At 38.1% G+C, this 13,874-nt stretch overlaps 1 long non-coding RNA gene across 1 annotated transcript; it reads right to left on the bottom strand.

The window, feature by feature from the left end:
• Positions 1-257: 257 nt before the first annotated feature.
• Positions 258-12,199, bottom strand: LOC138105664 (uncharacterized). Its single transcript, XR_011148605.1, has 3 exons — positions 11,909-12,199; positions 10,227-10,320; positions 258-608 (listed from the first exon to the last, which is right to left on the bottom strand). It is a non-coding gene; the product is annotated as an uncharacterized lncRNA (long non-coding RNA).
• Between the last annotated feature and the right edge of the window lie 1,675 nt (positions 12,200-13,874).

Genomic DNA, 13,874 nt, shown 5'->3' on the forward strand with positions numbered 1-13,874 from the left:
ACTTTCTCACTGGCATGGTCAGACATGCCCTGGCATGCTTGCGCTTAAGAATGACTGGCAACTTCTTCCAGATATTCCCACTACAGCTCTCACAGCCCAGAAACCTGGGTAGGACTGATAGTACACAAGAGTCAGGCATGTTTGTACCCATACGGCATCCTTTTTTACTGCTTTATTGAACACATTTATTGAAAGAACATATTTTTAGGAATCAAGTTTCATTTCTGAATAATTACATATATTAAAATAAACTGAGTAAGTGAATTCCAATGACTAATTCGAGCAGCTGTAATATCTGAATGTATAATCTGCCAGAGTGTTACATGATCTTATTTCCACTTGATTCCTGAAAGGAAGTGCCTTACAAGCAGTGGTACATAAAGTTGTCTCTAAACACAGACACCATCCATCGTAAACGTTTAATGTCCAATCGTGAATTACAGCACCTGTTTTAAGTGATCAGCTACTAAAGGATATATATATAAAAAAAAAAAAAGAGGACGGAAGGGGTTTCTTTCAAAGAAGATTATTTCCTGCTGTTGAATTTCTACATCTCAATAAGGTGCCAGTTTCAGTCTTTGTTCTTGCAGCATCTACTGTATATATAGCTGAAAACAGAAACAAAGATCTTAGCACAGAATTTCAGTTACAGTACCAAGTATTTCGACCTTATTTTGCATGCACAGTGACTTAAAGTGTTAACTAGCTGTTTACATGTGATATACTACAAAACAGGGCCCACAAACTTTTGTTCCTTTTCTCAACAGTTTTTTCATCAAGTTCATCTACTATTATAATTGCTTTTAGTGTTCCTGATAATTTGTAAAATGTCATATTCATTGTACACACCCATATTCACCTGCAAAAAATATATTCCATAGATCCCTTACAAAAAATTCCCTCTAATAAGAAAAATAACTTAAGTGACAGATAATGAATAATGAAGAGTCAGCAATAACTGGTAAAAGTCAGTGCCTTACTAAAAATAAACAAAATAGAGAGGAAAGTAAAAATAATAGGATATAAGAGGGAAGGAGGGAGGGGGGAAGTGGGACAGTTTTGGAATGATTCACAAGCAGAAAAATGGGGAAAAATTTACAGTGGATCTGTTTCTCAGGGAGTTTGGTCCAAGTCTCACTGGCAAAAGTGAAGAGGCAGACTTCAGAAATATGAAGCAAGGAGAAATACATTAAAAAAATGGAGTGAGGGGAAGGACTTCATGCCACTTTTTCCTTTTGGCCTTTATACTCTACACACATTTTCCTTTCCCTTACTCATACACGTTCGTCTGGGGGAAATGTTGGGATTGGGAAGTGATCCATGAGAATGAAGCAGCTCGAAAAGCATTATATTAGTCTGTGGAATAAGTAATACTTCAACCAAGTGAAGTAATGGAAACCACTTCACCCAAGTCATTTAAAATTGGACTGAATAAGGCACTGGAGATTATACTGAAGGGAACAATTCTGCATTGGCAGGAATATGGACAAGATGACTTAATAGATCCAGTGTCCATGTGCCAAATCCTGAGATCCGGATCCAGTTTTTATTAGCCTATCTTTACTCAAGTTGAACTTCCATTCACGTTATTGGGAGCTCATTCTGACACAGGGAAAAAATAACCAAGATCTTCAGGATTTATGTGTAAAACTGTGAATAAAACTTAACTTGTTGCATAATAATTATGAAGTGTGAGGGCAAAAATAATGGATCTATACAGAGCACTCCTTGAATTATTCCTAACAGTATGACCAGAAAAATTACAGTTTATCTAGTTTAATTGTTAAGACTCACCAGAATCAGTGAAAACCCTACTGCTCATTTGAAATGTGTCTCTGTGTGTATATTATGTTGTTCCTGGAATGGGTGAAAATATCTGTGAATAAAATATTGCAATGAAAACTAAAATTTAATTATGCTTTTCTATTTAAGCATGGGAACAGTATTAGATGCTTACATTAAAAAAACACATAATGCAAATATAAGCAACAGCATTTTTTCCTTTTCTTCCTTAAATATCACTGTGGCATTTCAATGCAAATGGCAGAAGATTTAGGGTAAATGGAGTCTATTTTCCTTGCTGGAGAAATGTGTGTAAAGGAATCAAGGCTCTTCAGAGATTCTGCTTAACTCTGTTTTGTTTTAGTCTTACAGAAAAATAGTACTAATTAAACCAAAATTAGTCTATAAATGCTATTAACACATTTAAAATGAGAGATTTGAGTGTTCTCTAGGGACAGAGACGTATTATGTACAGAGGGGTTGGTTTAGATGCAGTTAAATAGTTCCAATTTTCACTTCATTCCCATTCACACCTGTTGCCTGCTTAGGTTATTCCTGGCAAGAAAATGGTGAATGAGTTCTCCCTGGCACACTATAGAATGATCATAGACAGAAAAATCAAAGGCCATATTGAGTGTTTTGGGGGTGAGGGGGGAGGAGGGGGGAAGTCAGAAAGATAGCTGAGGCAGCAAATCCTACATTTTGTAATATTTAGAGAGATACATTATTTATATTAAATTTTCACATATTGATGAGAGGATTAGGAACTATAGGACAGTGGAATTTTTTCATTCCCAATAAAAAAAGACATGTTAATAGCTGGTTGGGGTCTTATCAAAATTTTTTACACCATACTGAAAATTTTAAGAGAAGCTTTCTAATATTCATTGGTTTAGGAATTCTTGTTTATGCCTACACTGAGCACTAGTCTGTAGGAAGGGATGAGATTTTTCTTACATCTTTTTGGACTAAGTTTATTGCCCAACACTACAAGGCTACAAAAAGTCATGTGTGTTCTCAGAATGGGAAGAACAGAAATCGTATCTGACCGTGTCTTTCTTTTCTGTTTTCTTTTGCTTTGGGGGTCTTTTCCTAGATCTACATAGAAGCTGTAGGAAACCTGGCATATTATCTTTTAAAATATCATGAAATAAAAGTGAAACTCATTAGTGAGCACATACAGATATGGGGGAAAGAGCTGTGGTTGACCAAGGGCATGGAGAACCAGGAGGGAAGACGTGCAGACATTGCATTAAAACTTCACGGAGACCAAAGCGTGTATGAGGTCTCCCCACAGGGTCTTCAAGTACAACACAAAAAGAGTAATTGCTGACTACAGAGCTTATGGTCTATACAATGACCAGAACTGCTACAGTCCTCCCCAGCTTCAGCTATACCCTGTAGATGCACCTGATTTCTTGGACCATCCTTATTTTTAAACCAAATAAAACGTCTCTCTGTTTCTTTAGGTATGGAAGGCATTGCTTTCACAGTATGCTTCATCTGGAACTCTATTTAAGTAAACTCAAGAGAACTCTATACAGGGAATGCAAAATCATGTGTGATTTTTTTTGTTGTTGTTTCAATAGACAGGGCTTGAGTAATGTCAGGGTTTATGGCTTTTATTTTATTTGGAGGGACTACTTTTTAACGGAAGCAGGAAGCAGTCTTTGGACACAGTAAGTCACAATGTATAAATAGCTCTACTGAGAGTATAACAAAGACTCTTTTGTGCTCTTTTACCAGCACGGCCAATCACATATGCAACTTAGTAACATAAAAATACCTCATCCTTACTTATGACACCTATATCTTACAAAAAAATTATGAAGACATCCATGTAGAACTTCTATCAAATGCACATTATTTTTCTGTGCATTTCTTATGAGAAGTCATATAGAAGCTGAAATTACTTTCTTTAATAATTGTAGAGAAATACAAGAAATTTGCTGTTGTTTGATTATGAAGTAGAGCATACAGTTAATTCATCTTAAATTGGAATACATTTGTGGAAATATGCTTCTCCATATGGTTTCGTATTTATTTCTGCAAGGTGAATACAGTGACGGCATTTTTTCAAATTAGAATCCACAATTTTTTTATTAAATCAAAACCAGTGGAGTTTCTCCTTAGCAAGCATTCTGGACCTCATTTTAAGCCATTTTAAGGAGGTCTGAAGTTTATTGGATTTTAAATACATCCTTCTCTCCATCAAGAGTCTTTTAAAGGATAGTTTAATCTGTCTAATTTACATTCAGGAATTTCATTTTACATGCCAGGCTCTGGGACTGTCAAATCCTTTGGCTTTTCATTCTTATCAAACATAATAAAGCAATCATATATAACCAGTAGGATGTATTTTTTTGATTTTTATCCAAATATCATTTTCAAATCCAATTTAGGTCATATAGGATGCCAATTTTGTACAGTTAAGGAGTTAGATGGGTTTTCCAAAGGAAGATTATCAGTAGTAAGTATAAACATATGTCAGTTCATTAACTCTTTAAATAAAATATCCAGCACATCAAACTTCATTCCCTCCTATGCTTTCAAATACGACAATAGGTCCTACTTGAGGCTCTGTAAAGTCCTGATACAAAAACTCCCCAAGGCAGTAGAAATCATTGGCTTTCCTAAGGGGTTTGTAGTTGGGCAAACTCCAATACATCCAAACATTTTGCTGAGTGGGCTTCATCACATTTTGAGATTTGGGACAGATAAGGATTCCTTGCAGCCTATTCCAGCCACTGCTTAGAATGGCTTCCAGCAAAATATTCTCTAGCTGCTCCGTAACTTAAAGTGTTATTATGTCCTACTTACCAAGGACAGAAGGTAAATTTGCCTATTGTCAGTCAATCATTTCTCTTCCCCTTCTCCTCTGCAAATATAACACTGCATTTTTACCTAAGAAGCTTTGCCCTATTTGGTCAAAATCAATACAGCTTCTACACAAGAATTTGCATTTCTTAATCACAAGTATTTTTTTTTCCACTGTTATGATAGAGTTTAGGGAATATTTTTTTTCTTCCTGTACTTTGAAAATGAAAGGTTCTTTTATTTCCAACTTTAGGAGCAACCAAATCTAAGTCCATGCTAATCCCGAAAGTCAAGTAAATTCTAATGACTCCTTAGAAGTAGTACTAATGTTACCAATTACTTTCTTCCTCTGCTTAGTGTGATGCAAATTGATACAAACTAATAAAAGTGGGTTTGATTTCCCTGTGCAAATGAATTAGATGATACCAAAAACCAGTAATATACCCAACTTCAATTAAGTGCCAAGCATTTTATTCCTTGTGCACACAGAATATTTTAAGATTAGTAATGTACTCACATATTTCTTAGGCTTAGTGAAAAAATGAGTCTGTCTTTAGAGGAACTTTGTACTTTAATGGGGTTAGATGGAGATTCTACTAAATCCAGTACACAATTCTCATTAACATAAGCCAGGTGAAGTTTCACTCTTACCTAGATGTAAGTAAAAAATATTTCATCAAAGTCCTTATCTCACATATATGAATCTGTTTGGACATATTGAAAGAGGACAATCCCTCCTTTTCTCAGTCTTCAAACAAAAGGAAAAAGAAGACTGATATTGGGGGTTCTTCAAGAAATTGCTACATCATTAAATCAATCTTTGCTAATTTTTCAACCCCTCTTTTCTGCAGCCAGCCAGCCATATAGTACACATTTGGTCTTGAGCCCAGTCTATCCCATATCTTATAATGATAGTGAAAATCATTTAGAAGGCTACACCATTTATTTTAAATGCAGGGATAGTGTGATTTGTCAAACAGACAACAGCACTTCTCAGCACCTTTTCACAAGAATGGAGCACAATTTTCCATCTTAAATACATTCAGATCCAAACATTCAAAATCTTTTTAAGCAACCACAACTGCGGTCTAAAAGGAAAATGTGAATAATAATTCAGAGTGCTAAGCCTGTCCCACTAGCATGGCCCTAAGTCAGAGGGACCTCATAGTAGCCTTTTCCCTAGGGCAAATGAGAAAAAGCAGCAGGATTCAAAAAATCTTCCTGTGTCTATCCATAAGCAATTAATCTGCTCTGCCTTGAACAGTCAGCATACTAACCTTTATTACAGCTCATTCATAGCAGCTGCTTGTTATGGCTCTCCACTAAAACCTTTGCTCACCTCCCATTGCTATAAGCCAATTCCTGCCTCCAGTGACAGAGAGAAAAGGAAAGTAGGTACCCAGGTGATGCTCACATGCTATTGTCTGGGCTTGCATGGACATGGGGAAAACCTTGATATTTGTCCATCTCTAAGTCTCTCCCAGTGGTTAGGACAGCATAGTGTCAAACTTCCTCCAGAGCCTGCGGGTCAATATTCATCAAAGTCAAATATATCGCAGTAAGTAAAAGTATGATCTGGACTCACATTGAGTGGTATGGAGTCATCAACAAATATACAGGGCTAGAGAGATAGCCCTTTCCAAATATATAACCTGGGATTTTCATATTGCACCTCCTGAGTATAGTAGTGTTTGACAAGATTTATAGAACTGAATCCATCAGGAAAAGAGAACATACAGGTTTAATAGCAACCAGTCATGAGTCAGGTCAGAGAGACATGGAGACTTGATTGTGATTTCAGGGTAGGCAATGTCCACAGTTCCTGATTGCATTTTCATCAGCTATAATTTAGAAAGTCTTTATCACCTCCACCAGAACGGAAAATAAATATTAAAAAATTCACGTCAGTATCTCACAATATCCACACTTCAACAATCTAGCAAATAAGATTCATTTTACATTCACACTTGAATTATTGTTATTCAGCCAACAAAAACAAAATATGAAGCCCTACTGAAGAGCAGTTTTAATTTGATAGCATTTCTGAAGTGTCTGGGGATATCTGCTGTCTATGAATGCTGCATAAATTCTGCCATTGTTTTTTACAGTACTGCAAAAGGAGAACTTCCAAGTGTTGTTCACAGCAGGAAATGCCTTCAGCCTATTTCTACCCACAACCAATAATTCTTAAGTTAATATCTGGTGGGCCCCTCCAAGCATTTCAAAATCGTATGCTTTCTGCAGTGGTCTGGTAGGGACTGTGTGACCTACAAAGCTACTTATGGTAGCGTGAGTTGTGCCATCTTATAATGACGTGTTCTCGTGTCAGTTTTGTTTACTGTATCAGTGGAGCAAGTTGTCATTAGGAAAAAAAGTAGCATACAGCAATTAAAAGAGATTTTTTCCTTGTATGCCTTTTTTCTCTTTCTTTGCAATAAAAAAAAAAATCTTTCTCTGATCACTGCTATCCTATTCCTCCTCCATCCTTCCTCAAATCCCTCAGTCATAGTGTTGATGGTATTCATCGAGATTTAGAATACAAGAATTTTCTACTTCATTTATCACTGCATCAAACTTGCTACCCTTTCATAAGAAAGTTTTGTACTACCTCCCATATTATTATACAAGACCACTCTTAAAATATCCCCGTATTTACAAACTTTTTATAGGCCATAATACAAAAGAGCTGCATATGCAACATCAGACTGTAAGTCCAGTCATTATGTTAATAACAATTAAGCTATTAAGGGATATTTATAATGAAATATGAAAAACAAGGCATAAGTAGCATGATTATATATTCAAATGGATATATTGATGCAGACAAAAGATAATGAAAGGTGCGCTGATCATCTCATTTTCATCTTGTCCACCAACTTTTTGCACCTTTAAATCCAGTCTAGTTCAATTCCTCATAAGCAGAACGTGACATGTTGAAGTGGATGATTGTGACAATTTATGCTAGCTGAGGAACTGGTTCTAAATTCCTAACCACACTTCATTTAAGTTTGATTAATACAAATCCTACCAAATAAATCTATTTGATATTATGAAAACTGTATTAGGAAGCTAAACTGGATAATTTCTAAAGCATTTGGGTTTATTTTTTAAGAAAATGTGCGTGGTGGAAGATACTTTTATTTACTAAGGTGCATTTTTTTCTATGAACTTTTTAAAGTTCAAAGGAATAAGAACCCAAAAACCACAGAGTAAAAGATGAAGCATTAAATTCTCATTGTGGTGTACACTAGAGTCATTTGGATGGTTATGCAAAAAGGGAATTTTCAAGCTACTGTCCTGTTCTTTACATTTTAGCATGAAATTTGGGATAATGCATTTCAGAAGCAGACAATACCCACTCAGTTAGAAAGAGATTACCTTAAGCCTTCCTTATGAAAAAACAGGGAGAAGAAGGAACCTTAAGCTCACAGTTATGTCAGTTTAAATGTGCTGACCCCGTTTGTGCTTCGCTGCATTGGTGCCAAGAGCTTTGCTCTGATTTGAAAGGTCAAAGACTGGAGGAGATATTCCTTACAGATTGTGTTCTTATTTCTGGGTATTTGGTCATAGTACTCTAAATGTTCACCAAGTAGACCTGGGTTATATTTTTCAGACTCCATTCTTTAGAAAAGAAAGAGTCGCCCTCTTTCAATTCATAAGGATAAAAAACTCAAGTCAAAGTACAATTTCTCAGTGTGTCTATTCTATCCTTATTTGTTCCATTTTTGAGTGGCTGAGCATTTGATTCAGCTCAGGCAGCCACCACTCCCAGTTCCTGAGCCTCAGCCAGGTCTCTCAGGCCCATTCACAATTCCAGCACTAACTTTCCATAATTATTTTATTTCCTTAATCTTCCCAATGGCTGGTTCAGCCCCAGGTGGGCCTCATTCCTCTCCAAGTTCAATAAGACAGTCTCTTACTCCCTCTGCTCTCCTGTCTCCTCCAATTTTGATTTTTGTTGGCAGCCTTACAGTATCTTCTGTCCTCTCTCTTATGCACACACAAACACACATATGCACACACACACAATAGATGGGAAATACCATTTGGAGAAAAACAATGGCAAGTTGCAATTTTCCACACCTAGAAAAGAACCAAAAGCGGGGGGAAAAAAAAAAAAAAGGACTATGAGGGAGAAAAGAGGACCACAAAACTGTAAATGAAGAAAGGGGAGACAAAAAAGAAGAGTTTGAATATATCAGTAGTAAAAGTGTAAAAAAATGTTATATATATAAGGGTGAGGCAAAAAAAAGTAAGTTATACTGGCACTGAGGAGAAGATATAAAAATAGAAAAAGTTTAAGCCCCAAATAACCTAAAGCTCAAGGTAGCTTTGCAATTTCTACTTCTCTGCCCAAAATTTCTGTCTCTAGAAGTGTTGAAAAAGATGCAAAAAACTCCAAACAGTTTCAGCTTATTGTCTCAGTCTTTGCTTACCACACAGTATTCCCAAAGCTGAAAATGTTAAATGCCTGAGCTTTCCCTCAGCTTTTTCCACGTTAACCTGGAGTGCCGTACAATCATTATGCAAGTGTAATGCTGCATGCTACACCCAGGTGTAGCATCTAACTGCACTCTTCAGAGACTAAGTCTGTCGGCTGCAGCTTAATAAACTATTTAAATACATGGCTGATTTAAGCAATGGCTGTGTCTGACCTGTGGAAGGCGGGTGTGCCTCCGAGCCCCTACAGCCTACAGGGTGTGTGTGTGTGTCTGTGTGTGTGTGTGTCTGTGTGTGCCCCAGCTGCACCCTGGCTTCTTGCTCACTCCCTTCAAGCCTTCGCCCCCACACCCCAGTTTCCAGCCCAGCAAGGTCCCCCCTGGATGATCAAGGACTTGGTTATGGAGCACACCCCACTGCTCAGACAGAGCCTCTGGGAGTCATCGAGTGTTATGTTTGCAGCAGTCTGAAGCAGAGCTTTGACTCAGGGTAATTATCTTGTGAGCTGAGCCTTGTATGAATATTGTCTACTAATAGTTTTGCTGTGAAAGAGCATATCTTTTCTCACTCTCAAAAGCAGAAATAAGTTCAGTTCATTTTTTAAAGAAATTACTCTAACAGCTTGTGCCATATTTAGGAAAAGGAATATAAGCACACACCAGGGCCAGTCCGGTAACAAAGGACACACATTGGTTTGGTAAAAGCAACCAGAGCACTCACATGGCTACGTCGTCATGCATGCACTGCACTGGAAGTGTGCTCATAGGTGTCAGTAGTTCATGCCTGGCCATCTGTATTTTGTCAACAATAGCAATTCACTTTTTAATGAATGTTTAAAGTCTCAATTCCCGCAGGAGTAACAGCTACAGAGAGCATCAACTATTGCTGAAAGAACAGGGATTCTAGGAATAAACAGAATATTGTGGAATGGCAAATGGGAACCAGTGACCTCATTATTCTGGAAAATGTCTCTTTTTGAACCACAAGGAACTCTGACAATTGTAAAGGCTTAGTCTTGAACAGTGGAGTTTTGCAGAGATAGAGTGAAAGCAAAATTGAGCCCCCTGTGTACTTATGGCAGTTCTTTATTATGTGCCATATATTATCATGTTGTGTTGTGCTTTGCTTTATCGTTGTTGCATCTTTATTAAAGGTGGGCCAGAAATAAAACACAGATGTAAATATACCTGCACTTCCAAAGCACTTGGCTGAAGTTAAGAGCACGGCAGCTGAAAGCCATCCTCAGCATGTATTCTTCTAGAACATTTATATTCTTCTTCTCTTAAAGTGAAAAACAAGGAAAACATTTAAAATACCAAATAAAATCTTGCTGTTGTAAAATAATTATGTATAATGTTGTTTGCTACATTTTAAAATAATCTGGCCATACAGATATGGGTAACGATTCTGACTTTAAAGAGGAGAGCAATTTTGCTCTCTAGCCTGCAGAATACTAAGATTGCAGGACACATTCTTGTCCATAAGTCTAGGGATTTCCTTTGTTTAGGCTTATTAAGCGAATTACAGACTGGTGTCTTGCAGTCAGACAGTGAGGTCTGCACTGGATTATTGAGTTGTAGGACACAAAACCATATAAAGAAAGAGATGTCATTATTCCAATGACAATGGAGGAGAAAAATATCCACTGCTGACAGGCCTACTTACTCACAAGTCCATTGGTGTCAACATACATAGCAGTAGAGACAGACTAGGTTAGGAAAGAGTTTGTTACATCTGGTTAAAAGGCAAGTGTGAGAGCTAAAGGGGAACAAAATACTGTATGTCAATATTTGCCCTACTGAGGAACAGCAGACACGTACTGGAACTGAAAGATACCATATATAAAGAAGTAACCACATGTAGTATTTCAGCCCAGTGCCCCAGCTGTAAAACATTATTTGAAGTTATAATAGTTGCACAGCTGTGGGAAGGTGAGGGTCATCCATTTTACATACATATTCAAATTAAGAATGCAGGACTGCTGGCACAGAGCATCAGCAATGATATGGCCTCAAAGGTAGGAATGTAGACAGAAAGAAAGACAAAAATCTCTTTTTGTTTTCTCTTTTGGAGGTGGATGTGAACTTTTTCACTCCTCTCTTCCTTGTGCAAGGTTAAGCCTGAAGGTGGAAAATTATGAATATCCTAAGCAATTAAAGTACAGATACACAAAAAATTCAATAATTAAAATTTAAAAAATAAAAGACATACAATAAGACCTCATTTACACCTAAATCAGGTGGTTTCTAAATGCCATAACTGCCTTCTTTTGCAATATTCAAATGTGTTTCTTGAATCCCACATCTGGTCATGGATAGAACTACCCTGACTAGACTTTCCTTATGCTCCATCTGGATCTAGAAACTAGATGTTTTCCACATACGAATATGCCTGCACACCAATACACAGGTCATATGTACCTCAACCAGCTCTTAATGAAAAAGTCTGTGTACCAGAAGCTCATAATTTATTGCTCCTCACTGACTATTTATCCTCTTTTGATATGTCTTCACAACCTTCCACTATGACAAAGAAAAACAGGATTGCTGAGGCTGGAAGGAGCCTCAGAAGATTATCTACTCTGAACCCCTGCTCAAAGCAAGATCAGCTAGAGCAGGTTGCTCAGGATCACATTCAGCGGCAATTTCAAGTATCTCCACGTACAGACTCCACAAACTTTCCAAGCACCCTGTTCTACAGTTTGATTACCCTGACCACAGTGAAAGGGTTTTTTCTTACATTTAAATGTAATTTCTTCTGTTTGAAGGTATTGATTGTCTCTTGTGCTGCTGGAGCTCAGGCTCTGCAAGCTTAGGGTCTGCTCTAGGCAAAGCTCCCAGCCCCCCTTGTCTGCAACCAAAACACTGACCTTGTTCTGCAGCTGCCAAACTGCAGGCAGAGCAGGAGCCCTTTCCCTGATGCCACAAGTCAGAAGCTTGCAGCTCTCACCATCATGAGGGTCTCTGACACCTCTGACTCTGCCTGCCCTTCTCTTCATCCAATTGGAGTTTAGGCTCTTGCAGCTACAAGGTCTTGGAGAAGATCTCATCAAACTCATTTCCTTGTCTCTGATGCAATGCAGTCTGTAGCCCTCGTGCAGCTCTTTTATTTGGTGACACAGATACTCTGTTCATGCACACCTCCTGCAGCTAAGGACACATCTCCTCCAGCCCCTGCATCATGTCATACCAGGCAGGCAGCTAAACTCCACACAGCTGCTCACTCACCCACCCCCACAGAAAGGTGGGGAGGGAATTCAGAGAAAAAGTAAAATTCATGGGTTAAGATTAAGTCAATAATAGGACAGGGAAGGAAGGAAGGAAGGAAGGAAGGAAGGAAGGAAGGAAGGAAGGAAGGAAGGAAGGAAGGAAGGAAGGAAGGAAGGAAGGAAATAAAAATTCAATAATAGTAATAATAATAATTAGAATAATTAGAATAATAATTAGAATACACAAAAAAGTAATGCACTTGCTTACCACCTGCCAACCGATGCCCAGCCAGCTCCTCTGCAGTGGTCCCCAGCCTGCTTTCTCCATAGTTTGTCTGCTGTGCATGACACCACATGATACAGAACATCCTTTTGGTTAGCCGGGTTCACCTGTATTGGCTGTGTCCCCACTCAATTTACTGTGTCCCCCAGCCTACTCGCTGGTGGGGTTGGGTGGGATGAGCAGCTGAAAGGTCCTTGACTTAGTGTAAACACTGCTGAGCAACAACTGAAACTTCAGTGTGGCATCAACATTACTCTCATACTAAATTCAAAACACAGCACTGTATCAATCACTAGGAAGAAAATTAGCTTTATCCCAGCCAAAACCAGGATACATCAGTGAGGCATCCCTGCATCCATGAGCCTGCAAAGCTCCATTCTCCCTTGGGAATTCAGGTTAAGTTATGGACAGAGGAAGATGCTTTAGTTTCTGCCCCATGAGAGGTCACCACCACTGCTGAGTGTATACACCATCCTCCAGTTTCTGGCCCCCTTCTTTGCTGCCTTCTCCTCAAATTGACACAGACTGCTGCATCTCCTGGTTGCACCTCTTAGCTGCACTCTGTCACACATCTGTGTCACACAGGTATGCTTAAATCTCCTGTGGGACATAACCCAGCTGGTTCTCTTAGTACAAGACTGGAAAGACACATATTCGTAAAAATACAGTAACAGATGCAGTCTTCAACATTCCCAACAAAACACTGGGGAAGTAATTCTTCTCACTGGGATTTGCCATTATTTGATGCATATTGGTTCTAATGCAGTTCTAATCATGTATAAAAACCAGACATTGATATTCTCTATTTTTACTCTGGAGTGATTCAAAAGACTTGAGTAAGCTCTGCTCATACCTTTGGAAATAGTTTAGAGGCATCATTTGATCTTCAGGAAATGGATACTACCTATTCATTTACTCTGGGCAGTTCACTGTTTTCTTTTTGATTTTAGGTGCTTCCTCGGTCAGCTAGTCAACTATTCTAGATACTGGTTTAAAACAGTAATGGGAATCTAGACACCTAACTTATGGAACAAGTTAGTCTCTTCAGATCAGAAGAAAAATACTTAAAGGTAATTATAATTTTAACCGACTGAAATATCTGGCATTTGGATCCAAAAAGATTGATGGCCCTAAATGCTACAGATGATACGAGTTCCAGGTCCTTAAATCTCCAAGGACTAAGCATTCAGACGCACAACACATCTGCTCAATGAATGAATGAAAGCAGAATTGGTTGTGATGTCAAATGGCCAAGTTGGATTCACAACTGTTCATCACTCTCCACAAACATAATTCTATTTCTTATTCCTATTCTAGCAAAGATAATGAATCAGTAACTGCTAG

Source organism: Aphelocoma coerulescens, chromosome 2 (genome assembly GCF_041296385.1).
Source record: "Aphelocoma coerulescens isolate FSJ_1873_10779 chromosome 2, UR_Acoe_1.0, whole genome shotgun sequence".
Classification (NCBI taxonomy): Eukaryota; Metazoa; Chordata; class Aves; order Passeriformes; family Corvidae; genus Aphelocoma; species Aphelocoma coerulescens.